Consider the following 22776-nt stretch of genomic DNA (forward strand, 5'->3'; position numbering starts at 1 on the left):
AACTATGACATCCCATGTGGGTGCCAGTTCATATCCTGGCTGTTCTACTTGGAATCCTACTCCCTGTTAATGATCCAGAAAAAGCAGTAGAAGATGGCCTAAGATGCTGACACTCAAATGGACAACGGAAATGATCTTGCTTTGGCATGAACCAGCACTGGGCCACAGCAGATATATTCAGTGTCTATCACCAGATGGAAGGTTTCTCCCACTCTCCCTTTCTTTTCTGTGAATTGGTGCTTCAGAACAAAAACATTTTAAGGGAAGCATAAACTGTTCATAAGAAGGTTACATTTGGCAAGTTATTTTATAACATCACAATGCAAAATAGGTTTTATAAATCTTAGTCTCTAACAACTGAAAACTGTGAGAGCATTAAGAGCTACACCTGAGAACATCTATTTCCTAGGAAACTATTCTGTCTCTTAATCCTTTCAAAGCATTCTTCTCCGGTCTGAAGAGAATAATGTAGCACTTGGGAACAAAGATGCAGCCTAGGAGCCCTGCACCAGAGGCCAAGATGGAGAAGACCTCCACAGCCACCATGACCTTCCCCTTGGTGCTGTGGTAGACAGGCAGGAAGGTCACCCAGACACTGCAGAACACCAGCATGCTGAATGTCAAGAACTTGGCTTCATTGAACTTGTCAGGTAGATTCCTGGCTAGGAAAGCCACAGTAAAGCTGGCCAGGGCCAAGGAATCCAGGTAGCCCAGGACACAGTAGAAGGCAGTGACTGAGCCCTTATTGCACACCAGGATGATGTGGCCATGCTCAGAGTGAGCATCTGTGTCAATAAAGGGAGGAGAAGTCCCAAGCCAGATGCCGCAGAGAGCCAGTTGGATCAGGGAGCAGATGGGAATAATGGAGTTAGATACCCCTGATATCAGCCAGTGTCTCATCCTTCTCCCTGGGGCAGTGACCTTGAAGGCCAGAACCACAGTGATAGTTTTGGCCAGAACGGTGGAAACAGCCAGAGTGAACACCACTCCAAACGTGGTCTGCTGGAGGACACAGGTTGTTGTGTTGGGATGACCAATGAACACTAAGGAGCAGAGGAAGCAGAAGATGAGGGCGATGAGTAGGATGTAGCTGAGACAACGATTGTTGGCCTTGACTATGGGAGTGTCTCGGTGCTTCACAAAGACTCCAAGAACCACAGCAGTGAGGACAGAGAAGCACACAGCTGTGCAGACCAGGGTCATCCCCAGGGGCTCTTCAAAAGACAGAAAGGTCAGTTTTTTGTAGAAGCACTGGTCTCGCTCTGTGTTGGCATACTGAAGATCTGGACACTTCACACACTGGTCCATATCTGGTGAGAAAAGTACAATAACATCATCCCAAGTTCAGTTATTCATCATTCAAAAGTACATTCTGGAATACCCAACATAGCTAGTTTAGGCAAATAGTCCTTATTTAATGTGAAAAACAGCATATAAAAATGACATATAAAATTATTGGCAATTATTTACGTCCATCTTCCTCATGTTAGCCAGAGTTAATACTTCGTCTTCCTAAGTACCTTACATAATGATGAGTACATGCTCTTTTTCTCCTAACAAAGCCCTAAGGGCTACTCTCTGAACCTATTCATGGTGCTTTAAAAACTTACCTTAGACTGTGTTATTTTAACAACACAAATTCATTCTTCATTATTACTTTGGGTTGGGAACTGATGATCAAGGTGCCAGAGGTTTGCATGTGTGGTGAGGGCTACTCAGCCCTTATACAGGGCACATTCTGCTGCATGCTCACTTTGACAAGAGCAAGCAGCAGCCCTCGGTTTTTAAGTTTTTATTTAATGATTGCATTTTTCATACATTCACCTTTAGGAATATAGGGGTTCTTTTCCCTATACCAACCCTCCCACTCCAACTCCCATCACACCTCCTTCTTCCTCTTCCTCTACCATCTCCTTCTTCATTATGGTTCATTTTTAGTTTGATTTTAAATACAGAGGATCAACTCTGTGTTAAACATAGATTTCAACAGTTTGTATCCACACACACAGACCACATATAGAGCACAGTTTGGGGACAAAATTTGCAGTCGATTCTCATAGTACAACTCATTAGGGACAGAGGTCCTACATGGGGACTAAGTAAACAGTGAACTCTGTTGTTACTTTAATAATTAACATGTTTATGTATGCATGATGTCAGTGTTCACCTGAGGCTCTTGCCATGGTCTGCCAAGGCTATGGAAGCCTTTTGTGACCAGAGGCTCCATCGGTATTCGGACAGGGTCATACGCAAAGTATTTGCTCTCTCCTCTCTTCAGACAAGAGTACATCCCTTTTTGATGACCCTTTCTTTCAACAGAGGTTTCACAGAGATCCTCCATGTAGTCTATTTTTTGCTGCAGAGTCGTGGCTTTCCATGCCTGAAATGAGCCCTTGTTTTAATGATGCTATTTCCTCTGTACTCTCATGGCCTATTCAACCACCCAATGGTTGCAGTCTTTGTTTTAATGAGTATTCATTTATTTATAATTTACATGAAAGTCACAGTTTCAGAAGGAGGAGGAGAAGCAGAATGGAGACAGAAAGATAGAAAGGGGAGGAGGACAGGGAGAAAGAGACAGGGAGAAAGGGAAAGAGGGAAAATGAGGAGGGGAGAGATCTGACACCCAAAAGACATTAATAGCTGGGCCTTGTCTGTTTTTATTTATTTATTTATTTATTTATTTATTTTTTTGACAGGCAGAGTGGACAGTGAGAGAGAGAGACAGAGAGAAAGGTCTTCCTTTGCCGTTGGTTCACCCTCCAATGGCCGCCGTGGCCGGCGCGCTGCGGCCGGCGCACCGCGCTGATCCGATGGCAGGAGCCAGGAGCCAGGTGCTTTTTCCTGGTCTCCCATGGGGTGCAGGGCCCAAGCACCTGGGCCATCCTCCACTGCACTCCCTGGCCACAGCAGAGGGCTGGCCTGGAAGAGGGGCAACCGGGACAGAATCCGGCTCCCCGACCGGGACTAGAACCCGGTGTACCGGCGCCGCTAGGCGGAGGATTAGCCTAGTGAGCCGCGGCGCCAGCCCTGGACCTTGTCTGTTTTGAAGCCAGTAACTGGGAGCTTCTTCTGGGCTTCCTGTATAGGTGTGAGCTCGAAACTTGGGCCATCTTCTGCTGCTTTTCCTAGCATCAGAAGAGAGCTGCATTGGAAGTGAAGCAGCTGGGACTGAAACTGCTGACCAACTGGGATGCTAGCATCCAAACCGGAGGCTTAACCTACTATACCACAGCACCAGCCCCAGGTTCCCACTCTTAATATCATGGACTGGGAGATATACTTTGTGAATTTGGGTTGCACAGAAATCACCTAGCAATATCACTAAAACATATCTCTTTAAGGTAGAATCTGGATTATGTCATGATTGGGGAAAGCACTGATTGACAAAGCACCATTAGAAGGAAAATGGTCAGGTTCCAGAGAAACACAGAAGAGTTGTACACTTGATACCAGCTGGATTACTTGCCACCCTTGAACGTTTTCATCAAAGAACACACTAGGATGCTGCCTGTAATCAAAGTCAGTCTGTAGATCACCTTGAAACTTACTGGCATATTTCCACTTTCCTGTCTTTTTATCCTTAAACATGAATTTTCTCTCCAGCTCTGTCTGTATCCTCTTGTTTTCAATATATTGCTCCATTGATGACTGATGTCTCAACTTGCATATTTCTTCCAATATTTAGTTAGTCTTACCTTTGGATATTTCATACTTTTGAGACATTACATGTGCCATCTTTCATAGGTTTGTTTTCCAGAATTGGTAAGGAAAATAACTGCTTTGTACAATTTTGTATACCAGCACTACTTAATTCAATTACCGATTCACTGATTTCATTACACCATCCCAATATCACTCTAAATGATGCCACTTTTAAATCTTCCTTTTTAGTAAGTTGAATGTCATTCTTTTTTGACAATATGCATGGAGCCGAACCTCCTGGGTAATTTTCTGTAGAAGTTGCATTCTTTCGTCAACTTTGTATCCAATCTCCAGCCATAATTTCCATGTTTTGTAGCATTCTAAAATTCACTTTAGGATTGAAAGCTAATCCTTCTTTTTGTCATGTTTGAGTGGTTTTGTTCTTTGTTTACAATTCATAGATCACTTAGATTTTATTAACTATTTTTCTTCAGTTATGCTAATTATTATTACATTCTTCATGTACTATAAACTTAATTAGACTTTATGAAAATCTTTGGGCAAGATGTAGCCTATTTAAAAATACTGTTAGATTTACATTGTTTGAGATTTCAAATGTATGAATTTATTTCAACAACAGCGTCTTACAATTTCATTTTGCTGAAATATATGGCAGTATTTGATACATCAACTTGAGACGTTCCCATAGAAGAAACAGAAATTTTACATTTTCCTGTTCGCTATAGGACCTGAGAAAGGAGTTCATATGAAAATTATTTATCACAATTCAAGTATTGGGAATTATTTTAATAACTGTGAGGATATTTGGATTTTTCAAATATTGCTCAACATATTTCATAGTATTTCTATCTGAGAATATCTGAATTTCTTCTCTATTTTTCAATGTATCAGAATTAAATGATTAATAAGCTCTAATATTAGTATTTTTATATCTAAATAGACCTCTTCAGCTCTCTTTGTGCATAGATACACACACACACACACACACACCCAGTAATCTTATTGTTCGCACTGTTCCATCTTGCTGAGGTTCATAGATCTTTCTTGTTTATGATCACCAACTTTAAATTCTTCCAATGTTTACTTACTTCAGTTTCCTTATAATGTCCACATTTTACCTTCAAGGGCTTGTGCTGAATTTGCAGTCATTGACCTACCTTGGTATGCATACTTATTTTTTTTAAAGACAGAGTTACAAAGAGAGGTAGAGACAGAGTGAGGTCTTCCATCTGCTGGTTCACTCCCCAGATGGTTGCAGCAGCCAGAGCTGTGCTGAACTGAAGACAGGAGATTCTTCAGAGTCTCTCATGTATGTGCAGGGGCCCATGGACTTGGGACATCTTCTACTGCTATCCCAGGCCACAGCAGAGAACTGGATCAGAAGAGGAGCAGCTGGGACTAGAAAAGGCATGCATATGGGATGCTGGTGCTTCAAGCCAGGGCTTAAGCCCACTGCGCCACAGTGCCAGGTCCACTAGGCATACTTATTACCGTGTATGTCAGCTTGTGTTCTTTTGATATAAAGTTTATAAATGTGTGTACATATGTAAGCATAAGAAGGTTCTTGAAGATTTATATTTTGAGCAGCAATGACTTTTGTCAAAGGCTAAATTTAGCCCCATTTATATTTGATGAGTATTATCCTCAGGATGATATACTGTATGATTTCTAACATAGTTTTTCATATAACACACAGTTTGTTTAGAGTTGTGCTTTCTCATTCCAAGCATGCTACACTTGAATTTGGTGAAAGCATTTTTACTTATACAAGCACAAAGAACTCAGACATGAGTTTTCCTATACTGAATTAGCACATGCATCACACTACTTCCATGGACAGTACTCTGTTGCCAGAACCCTTCATTATCAATAATGTTTCAAAAAATTAGAATGATACTAAATATATGGTACAAATAACTACTCATACGACACAAGCAAAAACTGGAAAATCTTTATGAAACATGTGATAGCATAACTCTGATTCATGGAAAAAATTTAGAAATGCCACACTGTTTTATGGGGTGAATATTCTCCAAACTTGGTTTCTATTCACTTTTTACCATATGTATATCATCCTGAACTCCAACATGGTCAGAATTTCAGAGACATTCAGTCTTTTATATGCTTTCATAAGTAATACAGAGAGTTTATTGTGGAAAGTTTTACCCTTTTATGGATTATTATTGATTACAGGGATTAATTTCTACCTGAAGGTGGGAAGAGTATTCTCAGAAGTTATATTCCACATATTTTATTTGCATGGATAAGTTGATAATTTAAGAAATAGGTGGTAACTTCTCCAAGAGGCAGGGACTGACATACCTGTCTGATTGGAAATCTCATTCTCAGGACAAGGTGTGCAATCAAAACACAGGCAGGCTTTCCCTCAAGAGGGGTTTTCCTGAATCCAGGGCTGCAACTCACACTGCATACCGAGCGTGGAGTCTGAGAAAAATCAGATGAGTGTTGGTCATAGTTCAGACTATAACTTAAGTTCCAACTAGAGGGTTTTCAAGTCCTGCAAACCTATTCACTTAAACTGTAATCATCTGTTTCTGACACAATGACAACATTCAATTTGATTTTCTTAAATAGATTCAAAAGATGTGGAGGAAATGTGTGTGTACTGTCCATCCTCAGACACTAAAAACATAAGAAAGTATTTGGTTTGGAAGTGGAGTGGTTTAATGTCTCTAAGTGTCTTTTTAATAAGCCATCCTGCACATACTCCCTTAGCAGTTGGGGTGTAACAATGAATCATGTGAAGCTTATGATCAGTCCAACTTACCTCTGTAAATCCTGTGGCCCACTGTATCAAATTTTCAGAGAGAGACAACTGTTCACTCTGTGAAACATATGGGGAAAACCACCCTACTTTAACCTTACGTCCAAAACCATATGGAAAATTCCAAAAGTTGAGAATGTCATATTCAGCTTCCAAATTTCTCTTCTGATTCAAATTCACTAGGTCACCAGCTGGATTGGTAAACTGGAGGTTCTTCAGAAATGTGTGCAACTGAAAAAAAGCATCATATTTTCATGAAGACTGCCCAAGTGATAACACACCAAACCCAGCTTAGAGAAAGCCAGTCTTTGTCTATAATCACAAATAAACAATAGAACCTGTTTAGGGCCACCCAATGAATTGAAGTGAAAAAAAAAAAAACCCTATGAGAACTACATCAAGGTAAGTATGATTTCACTCATTTTTCTACAAAAACAAGGAGAGTCAAAAATATCTAGCTGTGAGATTCAGACCATTTCCAACAGTGCCGTCCAAGCTACCAACACTCATTTTCTCAGTGTACCTAGGACAACTAACTGTAATAAAGTTACTAGAATAAAGAACCATGCAAATTATATGAGATCCCTTATGTTCATTGTAGAAGAACATCCTCAGCAACATTTGGAAGTGAAAATAATTACCGTACCTCTGAAGTTGAAAATGGAATAACACAGTCTAGGTATTTCACATGTCAAAATTAAATTGACAGAATTGGACGATATTTTTAAGTCACAGCATTGATGCTTATCCAAATTACCTGCACACTTTTCATTGGAGCCCTTTTGCTAATGACAAATTACAGGCAGAGGCTCATTTTATCCTGATTTTGCAGAAAGGTTCCCAAGCTACTTCGATTGAACACCTGCAGAAGCTCTTAAGGGGATCACTTCAGGAGTACATGTCAACAATGGAAACCAAGTTACCTGCCAGGGAGAAAATGCCACCTTTGCCCCATTGTTCCCTGGCTGCATTTCTACCTCTTGTAGAAGCATCTCATGTACACTATGGGCCACAGCGTACACAGCATTGTATATGTTGTAACTCCCATCACTCATGGTCATATCAAAATGATGCGGAGGCAAGGATTCCAAGGAGGCATTCAGTGGACAGTTCTCCAAAGTTTTACAGGATGCCCCAGTAACTGAGCAATTAAAAGCCAGCGACCAGAATTTGGAGAGGTAAGAGTCTTCTGGGTACTTGGAAGGGTTAGCTGTCCGAAGAAAGTTTTTGAAACCAGAGATCTCAGCATGGTGGTTTGAAAAAAATGAGGGTTCCATGGAATGAGTGCAGCAGGAAAGGTTCCTCAGAACTGGCAAAATCCCATTGTGAGGTGGTGACCCAGACTTTCCACATCATTAACTCCCCCCATGAATGAAAGCTGGCGCCTATGAGTGACTCAGTGACACAGAAAAGAATCACCACATTTGCTGATGATTTTATTATCTGAATTTTAGCACTATTTTGGTATGAAATTTGTGACTCTAGAGTGGCTGGGATCAATTCCACAAAGTCTACACAGATGCCATTCTTCTGCAACTCTACTTTCAAATCAGACATAAACTGAATACCTTTTGGGAGGTCTGAGATGGCCAAACCCACCCAGGTCCTCCCAAAATGGAGCATCAAGGAGACCATGCCATGGGCCAGAGAAGTGTCTTTGGGTGCCATCTGATAGAGGGAAGGAAACTGACCACTGTCACTCAGAAGAGGTTCAAAAGACCCAAGAGTCAGCTAAGGGAAAATGCAAGAAATCTATGTAAGGTTATTGTCATAGTGTAAAATATTATTCCTGAAAAAGTTAAGCAGATATTGGACGTATCAGATTTTAGGATATTTCATTTTTCTCATCTCCCACTACATATGAACTTCCAATGTTCATGAATCATTAGACTCACAGGTTGAGAAAGACATTTCTCCTTTACACTCACCCACACTTATGCTTCAGAACAAATGTGGCTAAGCCACAAAATCTCTGCACGCATTCTCTTTAGATCACAAAATGTGTCAAATGTATAAGGTCTCTGTCACGTATTTTTGGTTCTAAGTAAGGCACCTAAGGTGATGTACTTTATCCCACTTTTTCACTACACACTCACCTGTGGAATTTTGTAGAGTTCCAGCAGGGTCCCCATTTGGACAGCAATGCTGCTTTCTGATATTACAGCAACAGACTTGCTCTGTTTCCTACATGTGTAATTAGGAATGTCCTCTTCCAGTCCCGCAAGCCAAATGAAGGGTTTCTCCGTCACAGTTATATGACTGTGCATGACATTATAAAGACCAAATCCCAAGGTCATGTTGGGTAAAAGATGGGGGTTTTTGTTGATCTCCTCAATAGCAAAAACCAAGGCCAGAGCATACTGGTAGTTTTTGGACTGAAACCTGCATGAAAGGCACAAGGATCTTTAAGGGAAAAGCCTCCAATCCAGATTATCATCAATTCTGTGATTACTGTGAAAGATGCATTAGTCATGGCTAAAAATTCATATGTTCTAATCCGTATGTGTAGATTTGCTGAGTACAGAGTGTGAACTGTTGTTATTGCAGGACACATGTCCTCACCAGAACCAAAGCTGCTACCAACTTTTACTGGTTTCCAAGCCTAAATGATTCTGAAAAATAAGATCTGCTTTTACATCATAATGTCTTGGTATGTTATCACATGGTTGTCCATGCAGCCAAAGAACTTGATCTTATTTTTGGATGCATACCTCATCAATTTTAATCATCGCTGGCAACAGCTACCTCTTCTAAGTGTTTGTATTTGATATATAAAGTAAATACTACAACAGGTTCTGGAATGCCCTCTCTAAAGTTCATGCACATCTAGAAGTACATTCCAGTTGTCAAAGAAAGCATGACAAGGAAAGTCACATCTTCCTACATCCACAAACTGCAATGATTCTTCATCTTACCAAATCATTAAGTGCTGCTTGAAATAGCAGTCATACGATCATAAGGCTGCAGGTTGTAATGGGAAGAGAGTAACTCACTTGAAGGCTATGTGATTGAAAAGAGGGATGATGTCAGAGCACTGATAATGGTAGATGGGAGTCTGTAATTGATCCTGAAAAATCTCTTCCCCATTAAACTTATCCATCAACCTCCATCACAAGCCATGAAAATGAAATCATATTCACAGCTTGAAAGAAGGGAAATAGTGAAAAGGGAGGAGTACTTTAGAGAAGCTGGAAACACTCCCTGGGTGAACATGAATCACTGGGCTACGAGGCACCTGATGGTTTTCAATTAAGCCAGTCATGCATTTAGAACACTAAACATATGTTAAAGTAAATCACTATGAGTGGTATCAGTATTTACTCCAAACAGGCCTTCTTCACTCAAGTTTTCTTACAATATTGAATATAAATAGCCTTCCATGTGAAGGAAATGATGCATTTCTACTTTTCATTATGAGTGATATCAGTATTTACTCCAAACAGGCCTTCTTCACTCAAGTTTTCCTACAATTTTGAATATAAATAGTCTTCCATGCAAAGAAAATGATGCATTTCTACTTTCTAGGATGTGACATTTCACTAAGAATGCAAATGAGGAGCCCCTTGTATTTATTTCTGATGTTCTGTGTGTTAATTCCTCATGAATAGACTAGGTCATGCACACTGCTTGTTAAGGGTCACTGTGTGCTCCAGAGGAAGTGACAGTTTTTCAGTTCTTGGTTCTTGCTGTAACATAGTATGTATATATGTATGCATATTATATACATATTCTCTCTATATATTTATGTATAGGTATACTATAACCATGCATACAGTAGCTATATATATAGTGTTTTATGTATATATAGTTTCTATACATATTTGTTATCCAAATATGTCATTCATACTTTGTAGAATGAGGAAATTTGAAAATCATTGCTATGAATCAAATAAAATTCAGTTTTGTATTTCATATATCTGTTTCTCTCCTCATTACTATGACACTTTCATTGTTCTGCATCCTCTCATTTCTTTCTCCAGCTGCTGCCTTGTACCAAAATGTCTAGATGGCTCTTGGACACACTGGGATTTGTAAGAGTTTATCTCTTTTATGCTGTGTTCTTTATCTCTAAAAACAGTTTATCAGTAACTGTTGTATATTCTAAAGTTGGTGAATCTAACATTGGAAGGTATAGTGCCTAAATCTATTGACAGTTCAGTATTTCTTATTTTTCCAAGAATCATCAACACAGATATTTTCCCTGGGTTTATTAAGATTTGATTATGATCTCCAGTTTGCATGGCATACATCTTGGAGGAACTTGGTCTCTATTCATAGCCTCTTTTCCTACTAATGGAAATTCACTATCTCCTGGTCTCCGTCATTAAGGGTACACTTAAATGATGTGCTGCATGCATAACCATGGAGAATACTACTACTAATGAATAAATATTTCATGAATTGGATGCCATGTGCACATATCAAATTGAATTTATAAATTCAATGTGAAGTGAGTAATATTGCTACACCAAGCTAGTATCCATTAGATTTTTTCTGCAGAGATCTTTGGATAAATGCCTAAAATACTTCATCAGTTGCATCACCTTGGTGCCACCAACTATACTTCTCAAATCCATTGGCTTTAATGATACTGAAATGATCTATGTCCTAATACCTACCTTCTATCAAAGTTCTATGCAGCTGCAACCTACTTCCTGTAGCCTTACAGTAGAAACCAATTAGAAAATTGGCACCTTCATAAACAGGTTTGAAGAAAACAATTCTGCTTTCCTACAAGATACTATATTCTGTAGGCATGAAATTTATATATGCTATATATGTATATGAAACATTTATATTTGGCTACAAATAAAGTATCTTTAAGAGGGGCAGATACAGAATAATCCCCCTTAAGAAATCTATTTTGCCCAGAAGAGGCAGAATCAGAGAAACACTGTAAATGTATTAGATTACAACCATTGAAATTCTTATGGGTATATTCATCAGTAAAATATAATTATTATATTTGTGCAAAGCTGTTGCCCTGAGATTACTTTTATATAGAAAAAACTTTTTGAATCTTTTCTCCTTTATAACTGTAGAAGAAATGAAGTGTTCTCATGGCCCCAAATCTAGTACGTAGCAGAAAAGAGTGTGAGCACATGTGGAAGAGCTCATGTAACTCAGTTCATTCATTTCAGTGCATGGGTTCTGTAAGAATCTGCTACTGAGGCACAATAGGCCCCTGAGCTGATGAACCTGGACAGGGAAGGATATGAGGATACCAACCAGATTCTGGTTCCCCCTCTGATGAGATAATATTTCCTGAACCATCCATGGTGCCATGCAGAAAGAAATGTCTGCTTCATGCCCCAAATCAATTACCAGCAGTGTTTAGGAGGGACAGAAGATGGACAGGGCAGGGATACAGAACATATTTGCCTATAGAATTGCAGACCCAATAACAAGTAGCTAATATGTAAATAAATGGAAAATGGTTATGGCAAGGAGAACTTACCATCTGAATGTGCGGTATTTGCTGAAGCTCTTCATGATTATGGGAACCTCATATGTGTAAATGTGCAAAAAAGCAGCAATCTCAATATCTCCATCCTTGTAAAATCTCTGTTCCATCTGGTAATAGCAGTCGGTACTATCCTGAGAAGTCACAAGGGGAAACAGCTGCAGAAAGAGCAACGGAAAAATCAAAGGAAACATCTGTGAAAAACCCTATGAGACAAGAGCACTGGAACATGCAGGGTCATGCAGGTGGATACACAGTGTGTGTGTGTGTGTGTGTGTGTGTGTGTGATTGCTTGAAAGAAGCCTCTTTAATACTGCTCCATCTGACCTCTTTCCACCAGCTGTCCACTCATCCATGGGGGAATCTGATACTTTTCTGCCCTGAGGCTCTGCAGTTCAGGTCTTCTGTCCTGGTGGAAAACACAAGAAGGAAAACATGTTTGTGAATCATCCTCTTCACCCAGGTGCCAGGATTTCCTCCAAGTCCATGGATACAAAGACTCAAGGGAGAAACTCCTGCTAGTTACATTTGACCAAGGGCTTTGTCAATAAACCACTCCATGAACTTTTGGCAATTATGTACCAGGATTGCATCAGAGGGCATGGAGGGAGGCATCAGGTGAGGCTTTCAGTAAGCTTTCAGACCAGAAATCTCCAGTGTCACACACTACAATGACTCAAAGTGCAACAGGGCAGCCTCCCTCAAGCAGTGTTCTGGGCAGCCACACATCACTTTGATAGCACATGGACCCCAAACCAATCCTGTTTACAGAGATACCCACTAGGACATGTGGTTGTCAATCACTGTGCAACCAGTAATCAGCCTGAATTCAGATATGTCCATTCTGCATTTCTAATCACTTCATCTTTAGTTGTAAAACATAAAAAACTTCCATGTTGCTGTTAACCAAGGTAATCCCATGATGATCTGTTTTTGCACCTACAACCTTGGTTGATACTCTCATGAGAACCTGGGATTATTTGAGTACTTATTTATAGCTTTTTACTCTAGGCAGAGAATACCAGCTGGAAGTCACCTCTTTATTCCCACCACCACAAACACCAAGGGCAGGATCATGCCTGCAGACACCTGTACTTCTTGAATGCAAGTGACTTTCAGGATGCTTATGTAGGACACCATCAGTGCAGCTAGGTACTATTAATCCTTTGCCAAACCACAAACTGCACAACACAAGAGTGAACAAAATGGATACCATGTCCTATAGGAAATAATGAGGATCAACACTGACTAATCATTTGTGCTTGTATACCTGTGTGAGGTATTGCCAATGTAGTAAATCTAATAAGGGGGGTAGAGAGGGCATATATGAGAACTCTATTTTTCCACTCAAAAGTTTTCTAAACTCAAATTACTGTAAATGTGGTGCCTAATATTTTAAGGCAAACACATTTTTCATTGCTTAGCCACTGCTTTGATGCCATTAGTGAGATTTTGATTAGGGGTACATGCAAAGTGAGATGCAGTATAGGAACAAAATACCAAACAGAATTCAGTGACTTGCCTAAAAATGAAAATATAATTTCTTGATGAGTTAAACTTATTACTGATACATTGATGAAGCTTGTTGTCTATTCAGTTATACAAGAAAAATAAATCTAAATCAGAGAACAAGCATCCACTGTTCTCTCTAATGTGTAGGAACTAAAAATAGAGTCAATCTGAATGCACTTGATTCACTGAAAAGAGATTGGGAATGGAGAGGATGAACTCCATGCAATGAGGAGGCTTCAGGAAATCCATGGAAAATGTGTGTTATGAAACAGTTATGGATGAATTTTAAAAAATTGGCATCCAGATATATTCAATATTTTTGCTTAAATGTTTCCTTCATATTTAACATTTTCATCTTCTATATCCTTAATGCCGCATTTGACATTTTATAGATTGTGATGAATGCTTCAATTTTAGAACTCCAGACTTATTTCAGGGAAATATATATTCTAATTGCATAAACTTATATGGAATCTGAGATCATACATTTATGTCAAATTGAACTTTAGCAACATCATAAAAGTTGATAATATTTTTTTCTATTTGAGACTTCTAATAATTAATATTGAAGTCCAATATCATGTAGGTTACTACAAAGCAATTTCCAAAAACAAAAATATGTGGACATTTGAGTGGGTAGGTACAGAGTTCTCTGTGTGTACAGGGAACACACACACACATGAACTTTCACTCATTCCACATCAAGAACACTGTCTCCAATGGACTATCCTGGACTATCTTCTCAGGCTCAATACACTTCAAATCAAAAGTAGAAATTGCTATAAGTACATTGTAGCATTAATGTCATAGCAAGCAGTAAGGGAAACTGACAAAATCCACAATGCAGAGATGAGCTGGCGTGTCAGCACTCACTGTATCAATTCTCAGTAACTCCAAATTAGCTATGCTGGTATGCAAAGTCTACAATACGGCATTTTTAACCATTTTGAATTATGTCCCAGACAAAAATCCCCACATCATCCATCTTCTAGCCATGCTTAATCTGATGCAGCTCCTCTGAATACAACAGAACATGACACTTTGCTAGGGTTGCCATTTATTGTAATCTATCAGGAATCTGTTTCCACCATTATCCATCTAACCTAGGAATAATACTGCTGATTACTGAAGAGAGACCAAGATGGCTGAATGAGAAGGACATACTGTTATAATCTAGGAGGAGATATAAAAGTAAAAGTGGAAGAAACACATTCTCATGGGAGAGTTAGAGAGAAAACCATAGTGGGAATTCTATGGAAGGAAGAAGAATGCTGTGGATCAGTGTGGAAGTTGCAGACATGCAATATGTTCAAGGACACAACAGAAAATCCCAGCAGCCAAGAGCCAGAGAAAGCAACAGTGTTGGAGAGGGAGGGGAGATCAGACTGCAGTGCCTGAGCCACTGGTTATGTAATTGGAGGGAGAGATTTTAAGAGTCAACCACCTGAGAGAAAATTGGAGAATATGGCTACATATCCTTCCAGATACATGTTTCCAACATACAAATTAAAAAAACAGAAGGGACAATACAAATATCATCGAAACTGCATAGAGGAATTGAACATACATTGCTGCACAAATAGAAGAGCCAAAGACCTTACCAAGGGTGCTAAACATTAGTAAACTTGTAATACTATTCAAAATCACACTGAGATATCACCTCACATCTGCTCGATTGGCTACAATAATTTTTGTTTTTGAAGATTTTGTTTGAATGGAAGATTGAGAGAGTGAATGTGAGTGATACAGTCAGAAAGAGAGAGAGAGAGAGAGAGTATCTTCCATCCCATGGTTCACTCTCCAAATGATCACAACAGCTGGAGCTGAGCTGATCCAAAGACAGGAGGCAGGGGCTTCTTCAGGTCTCCCAAATAGCTGCAAAGGACCAAAGACTTGGGCCATCTTCCACTGCTTTCCCTGGCCACGAAGGGCACATGGATCCTTAGGGATCTTTGGTAAATGTCTCCAACCATGATTATTATAAACTCCAAACTTAGAACTACTAGAGACTGAATGTTTTGTGCAAATATGTGGAGGTTGAAAGACTGCTCTGTAGCATGATCATAGTTGATGAGGTCTTTGGGTGGAAATAGCAATTTTTTATGGCTTACCTAGTTCTTTCTTGCAATTTTCAATATGAGACTGCAGAGAGAGTTTGTTACATCTCTCTAACAGGTGAAGACTGTGAGAAGAGGAAAGGAAAACTCTCTTTAGTGGAGGCAGGAAACGTGTCTTGGACAAACACCAACACCAACCTCATGTATATTGATCCTGGTCTTACCAGCCTCAGCAATTCTGAAAAATAAATTCCTTTTGTTAGGTCACAAAGTCATGGTATGTTGTTAAATGGAAACTAGATGACTAACACAACGAGTCAATTGGGATGAACACTAGTTACTCTCATTTATGTCAACAGATGGCTCTCCCAAGTCCTTGGATTTTGTATTTGTAGCAAATGCCAGAACAGGCTCTGGAATGTTCTGTCTAAATTACATGTACCACAAGGAAGAGAAACTGATTTTCAAAGGAAAGCAAAATGAACTAAATACAAATCAATCTTGCTGAATTTTGCACATGTTCCATCATGGAACAAAAATGGTTATTTATATTAGCACATCATTAAATGACTCCTCGAACAGCATCATCATGAACATGGCATTGTGCAAGGTCTTGGGAAAGAATAACTCACCTGAGGGCTATGTGGCTAGCAGAGGCAGGATATCTAAGTGTGAAGAATGGTGGAGTACAAGGCTTGGCATTTATAACTGTTAAGCCTCCTCCTTTTCAAAACTGGGCATTAGCCCCCACCCCAAATCAGGAAACTAATTCAAATTCAAAGCCTGAATGAAGGAGAATCTTAAATGCAGAACATTTAGAAGATGCCAGAATCACTGGGGGGACTTCAAGTACTGTAGATCAAAAGGCGCTGCACCTAGTGAAGCTGAATGGCTGCCATCTAGTTTTCTATGGAAATCTGAAAAGTATGTTCATATAAATAATGACTATTGGTAGCAGTTCTAACTGCAAATAGGTCTTATTCTCTGAATCTTAACTCAAGACTTGCATGCAGATTGACTTGCAGGTAAAGAAAAACATCGTGTATTTCTACAGGCACTGACACAAAACTTCCCCAAGGTTAGAACACAGGTGCCCTTTGTGTTTCAAGTGTCCTGAGTATTCAGTCATGATGAACAGTCTGTTTCATGTTGACGGCTTATACATGCTCGTATGTTCTGACCAGAAGAGGTATCTTTCAATTGTTGGGCATAGGATTTTATATGTTTCCAACATGACAAATTGTAAACTTGACTTTTCAAGTATCTCTTTATTATCTATGTTGCTTTCTGGGTGAGATAAGTGGAAAATTCCATTCTAAGCAAAAATATATTTTCTGATCTGTATTTAGTCTTTCTCTTCTTTGTCATTCTTCCAGTTTTCCTCTAATTGCTCTGTCCTCTTCATCTCCTCCTCCTCTTCTCTGGAAATCTGTATATGATCTCTGCCAAACAGGCTTTTGCTGAGAGTTTGCAAGTGGATACGATATATCATTCCATCCTTTATCTCTTCGAACAGGTCATCAGTGGTAAGAAGAGATTCTGACACTGGGAAATCTAACAGTTGGGGGTTTAGTGGCTAAAGCAGTTATTTTAAATTTAATATTCTTTTATTCTGCTGTCATCAACAATGTTTATTTTTCCTTCACGTGTCTAATGAGGTTGCTTTATAAGGTGATTCTTGCATGATTTTTCACTTGTGAGTTGCATGTGTCCTTATCACAATCTTTTCCTCCACTTAAGAACCATGAGAGTTTCACCTGGTCACGGGATAATCCCATGTTGAGTGATTTCATTTCCATCTCATATCTCAGAGTTTATCTGGGATTTCAACATTAAGTTGCCCCAGATGCATAGTGAAATACACATAAATCTTTTCCTTTTAGGATGGCTCTTAGCCTTTGTCTGTTGTTTTGTCTGCAAAAGCATTCAACTGTTTGCAATCCATATCTTTCTTCCTGGGGTTTTCTCATCTAGAAAATTTAGGGAAATAATCCAAATCATACTCTTTGAAAGACCTTGATTTGTGTTAAATGAAGAAGGGAAATATAAAAACACAAGGAAGTAGAATTGGGCAGAGTCTCCCACTCACCACAGGATTCCTGCCTCTGTCTTCTGATGAGAAAACAGTGTGCACAGTGCTGAGGCACCAGACTTTGGCTGAAGATCAATTTAGGGGCATTCATTATGGCAGATGTGTGGATCTCTGCAAACTTCAGGTGTCGCTCTTGAAGAGCTGACCTGAGAGGTTCCACAAGAAGGAGCCCTTAAGTCCATCCCGTAACCCTTCAGGTGCATTTACTGCAGTCTTGCAGGCAAGGTCAAATCCATGCTGCCTCAGGCACCCTCTAGTGCCTGAGGGCGGTATTGACCCTGACTGAAAGGAAGGGAGACATGGGCATAAGAGCAGCAGACAGCTCCAAATCAAGACTGGGTCAACTGAAACATCCAAATATAATGGAAAGGATCTCCATGGGAACATCAGATGGCCATGCAGAAATAAACATGTATGTGTACAGGAAGTCTGAAAGACTATTTAGATAAGATAAGAGTCGGTGAACTCGAAAGGCTTTCATAGCCTTGGAAACTCATGACTGGAGCATAGGGAGATTACTGATGCCATAAACAGGAGTGTCAATTTGTAAAGTCAACAACAAGAGTCACTGTGCACTTACTCCTCATGTAGGATCTCTGTCCTTAATGTGCTGTGCATTGAGATTTAATGCTATAACGAGTACTCAAACAATATATTTCACTTTGTGTTTCTATGGGGGTGCAAACTCCTCATGTAGGGTCTCTGTCCTTAATGTGCTCTACATTGAGATTTAATGCTATAACGAGTACTCAAGCAGTATATTTCACTTTGCATTTCTATGTGGGTGCAAACTGTTGAAAGCTTTACTTAATGTATACTAAACTGATCTTTATATATAGAAAATTGAAAATGAATCTTGATATGAATGGAAGGGGAGAGAGAGCAGGAAAGGGGTGGGTTGCGGGTGGGAGGGAAGTCATGGTGGGGGGAGCCAATGTAATTCATAAGCTATACTTTGGAAATCTATATTCATTAAATAAAAGTTTAAAAAAATGCAAAAAAAAGACTATTTAGATAGGAGCAATGGGATTGTAGTAGGTTTCCTTTTCTCTTTATAAATACTTAGATTCACTTGCCTTAAGGATACTATTGAATAATAAAGGATAACTGGCCAATTTCACATTGAATTTAAAAATGAATGCCAATGTGTTTCCTTTTTAATGAAATAAGCCTATCATAAAACAGACAACTCATGAAAAGTAAGTCAGCATAGAATATACTATTCAGATAATGTATAAACATTATGATCTAACTTTGAATGATAGAAATTATAATCAGATATATTATTGGCACATTAACTCAGGACTTTGTTTTTGCATGCAAAAATATAGAATTTCAGTTCCAATAATCTTGCCTTTACAAACACACATACATACACAACAAAATTGTTTTGAAACTCAAGGACTCAGATACCAATTGACTTGGATATTTGAAGACACACATGCTAATGGCTATTCATACGCAACTGAGTATGACTCAGGAAGTGTTGCTATGTTCTGAGACAGCCACATAAAGTTATGATACCTCCCACCCAAGTGCTTCTCAGGCTATAGCTGCTGAAGACACTGTTGGAGGGTTTGGGGAGAAAGAAGTAATTCTATGAGGAACTGATGACTCTGCTGGAGATGATGGGGACATTTAATTTAAGATGCCTCAGTTAGGGAAAAGGCTCTCAAAAGGTAGTTGGAATCTGCATGATCTAGTGCTTCACCACTTATCTTTGAGAATAATGGAAACTGGAGCTGGGCAGTGGTGCAGTATGTTAAGTTTCCACCTTGAGTGCACACACTTTATAACCTCTGCTGTAGAGCACTAGGGAGAAAGGTACCCTAATCCACAGTTGGTGGGAATGTCAGATGATGCAGCACTTGGAATACAGTATGGAAATGTCTGTGAAAGAAAACATATCTGCCATATGACCCAGTCAGCTGACTCCTAGGAATTTACCCGAACAAAATGAAATCAGCATGAAAAGGGGTCATCTGTACCCCCATGTTCATTGAAGATCAATTCAAAATAGCTAAGTATGGAATCAACCCAGATACCCATCAACTGATGACTGGATAAAGAAACCATGGTTTATACTCTAAGAATATTCATCAGCAGTAAAAAAAAAAAAAGGAATACTGTCTTTTGCAATAACATTGATACAACTGGAAACCGTGATACTTAGAGAAATAAGCCAGTATCAGAAAAGACATGTACTGTATGTGTTCTCCTATCTGTCATAACAAGTGCCTAAAAAGTAATGTATTGGAGTGAAATTGACAATTGGAGATTCCATGTTTGTTTATAGCCTTTGTCTCTATTTTTGAGGAATACTGTTGGTTTCTTCCTACCATTGTAGAACACTTTACATATGGTAGGGTTAATCTCATGGGTACAAAGTAAACTAGAAAAGGGTTCTTTGTAAAAATAAAGAATGGGAATAGGAGAGGGAGGGGAAGAAGCATAACAATGTTGACAGGAGGGAGGATTAGGTGGGAAGTATCACTACATTCCTAATCTGTATATATGAAGTTCATGAAACTTTTATACCTGAACTAAAATTTGTAATATAAACACATTGAGTAACTTACCAACAATAAAAAAAAAATTTAAAGGCAGAAGTTACAACAAAATACAAGTAATTCATGACCAATGGGAATAGAATATGATGGACATTTCTGCACAGTTAAATATATGACCAGAGGGCATTACAAAGGATCCTAATCAGCAATAAGTATGGAGAAACCATTCTACACCAGAAGGAGCCTACACCTTACATCCACTACATGGGTACAATAAATTGAGAAATTTTTCAAGTGATGTAGATAATGTAGGGAATTTGAAATCTTCAAATGTGATAGAAAGTAACAGCACATATGGTATGGAAGGCAGTTGTCATCTCCTTAGCAACTTCAACACAAAATTAATTTATGACCAAAACATTCCACACCTGAGAGTACACTCAAAAATTAGAAAATATGCAAAAATCTCTTCCATATCAGTGTTTGTATCCAAACAGCCAAAGTTGGAAATAGCACACAAATCAGTCTATAGTTAATTGGAGACACAAAACTCAAAAAATTACAACAAGGATTTATCAGTTTGTCATGAAAAATGCAGATACTTGCAATAATGTGGATGCCCCTTGAAAACACCATGCAAAAATGAAAGGTCATCTAAATCCACAGAGTCCAATATTTAATTTATACAAAACACCCAGGACAATGAAAACCATAGAAACATAAACAGATTGGTGGTTGTGCAAAATCAGTTTTTCAATCTTAGTTTCTAACCATTGAAAACTGTGATTGCCTTGAGACCTACAACTGAGAACATCTGTTTCCTTGGAAACTATCCTATCCCTTATCCTTTCAAAACATTCTTCTCAGGTCTTAGGAGAATAATGTAGCACTTAGGGGCAAAGATGCAGCCCAGGAGCCCTGCACCAGAAGCCAAGATGGAGAAGACCTCCACGGCCACCATGACCTTCCCCTTGGTGCTGTGGTAGACAGGCAGGAAGGTCACCCAGACACTGCAGAACACCAGCATGCTGAACATCAGGAACTTGGCTTCACTGAACTTGTCAGGCAGATTCCTGGCTAGGAAAGCCACAGTGAAGCTCACCAGGGCTAAGGAACCCAGGAAGCCCAGGACACAGTAGAAAGCACTGGTCTTCAAAGAAGGAGGTACCTTTCTCTGAAGGGAGGAGAGAACCTCCACTTTGACTATGACCTTGTCTAAACAAGATAAGAGTCGGAGAAATCAAGTGGCTTCCATAGCCTTGGAAACTCATGACTGGAGCAAGGGGGGATTACTGAGGCCATAAACAAGAGTGTCAATTTGTAAAGTCAACAACAGGAGTCACTGTGCACTTACTCCTCATGTAGGATCTCTGTCCTTAGTGTGCTGTACATTGAGACTTAATGCTAAAACGAGTACTCAAACAGTATATTTCACTTTGTGTTTCTATGTGGGTGCAAACTGTTGAAATCTTTACTTAATGTATACTAAACTGATCTTCTGTAAAAAAAAAAGGAATTATCAATTCCCAACTTGACTTTCACTGGGATTAAACATGACAATAGGTCTGATCTGATTTCATCATCATTTAAAAAAATCATCTATTATTTTTCACTTTATGTTTCTGTGTGGGAGCAAACTGTTGAAATCTTTACTTAATGTATGCTAAACTGATCTTCTGTAGATAAAGAGAATCGAAAATGAATCTTGATGTTAATGGAAGGGGAGAGGGAGTGGGAGAGAGGAGGGTTGCGGGTGGGAGGGACATTATGGGGGGGAAGTCATTGTAATCCATAAGCTGTACTTTGGAAATTTATATTCATTAAATAAAAGTTAAAAAAAAAAGAAAGCACTCACTGAGCCCTTCTTGCACACCAGAATGATGTGGCCATGCTCTAAGCGTGCATCTGTGTCAATAAAGGGAGGAGAAGTCCCAAGCCAGATGGCACAGAGAGCCAGTTAGATCAGGGAGCAGATGGGAATAATGGAGTTAGGTACCTCTGATATCAGCCAGTGTCTCATCCTTCTCCCTGGGGCAGTGACCTTGAAAGCTAGAACCACAGTGATATTTATGGCCATGATGGTGGAAACAGCTATGGTAAACATTACTCCAAACGTGGTTTGCAGGAGGACACAGGTTGTTGTTTTGGGATGACCAATAAACACTAAGGAGAAGAGGAAGCAGAAGATGAGGGCGATGAGCAGGTTGTAGCTGAGACAATGATTGTTGACCTTGACTATGGGAGTGTCTAGGTGCTTCACAAAAACCCCAAAAACCACAGCAGTGAGGACAGAGAAGCACAGAGCTGTGCAGATGAGGGTCATCTCAAGGGTGTCTTCAAAAAACAGAAAAGTCACTTTATTTGTAGAAGCGCTGGTCTCACTCCATGGTGGCATCTGATGATCTGGACACTTCATACACTGGTCCATATGTAGTGAGAAAACTACAATAACATCATCCCAAGTTCAGTTATTTCTGATTCACAAGGTTCTTCTGGAATACCCAACTGTGCTATTTTAGGAATATTCTGATTTGATGTTGAAGACAGCATATAAATGACATCTAGGAAATTATTGGCTGTTATTCATTCCCAACTTCCTCATGTTAGCCGCAGTTATTACTACACCTCCCTAAGTACTTACATACTGATGGATACATTCTCTTGTTCTCATAACAAAGCTCGTTCCTTCT

At 39.3% G+C, this 22776-nt stretch overlaps 1 pseudogene; it reads right to left on the reverse strand.

The window, feature by feature from the left end:
- Positions 1 to 405: 405 nt before the first annotated feature.
- On the reverse strand, positions 406 to 22514 carry LOC149121399 (vomeronasal type-2 receptor 116-like; annotated as a pseudogene).
- Between the last annotated feature and the right edge of the window lie 262 nt (positions 22515 to 22776).

Source organism: Oryctolagus cuniculus, chromosome 16 (genome assembly GCF_051225735.1).
Source record: "Oryctolagus cuniculus isolate XC-2025 breed Fujian yellow rabbit chromosome 16, ASM5122573v1, whole genome shotgun sequence".
In the NCBI taxonomy this organism is placed as follows: Eukaryota; Metazoa; Chordata; class Mammalia; order Lagomorpha; family Leporidae; genus Oryctolagus; species Oryctolagus cuniculus.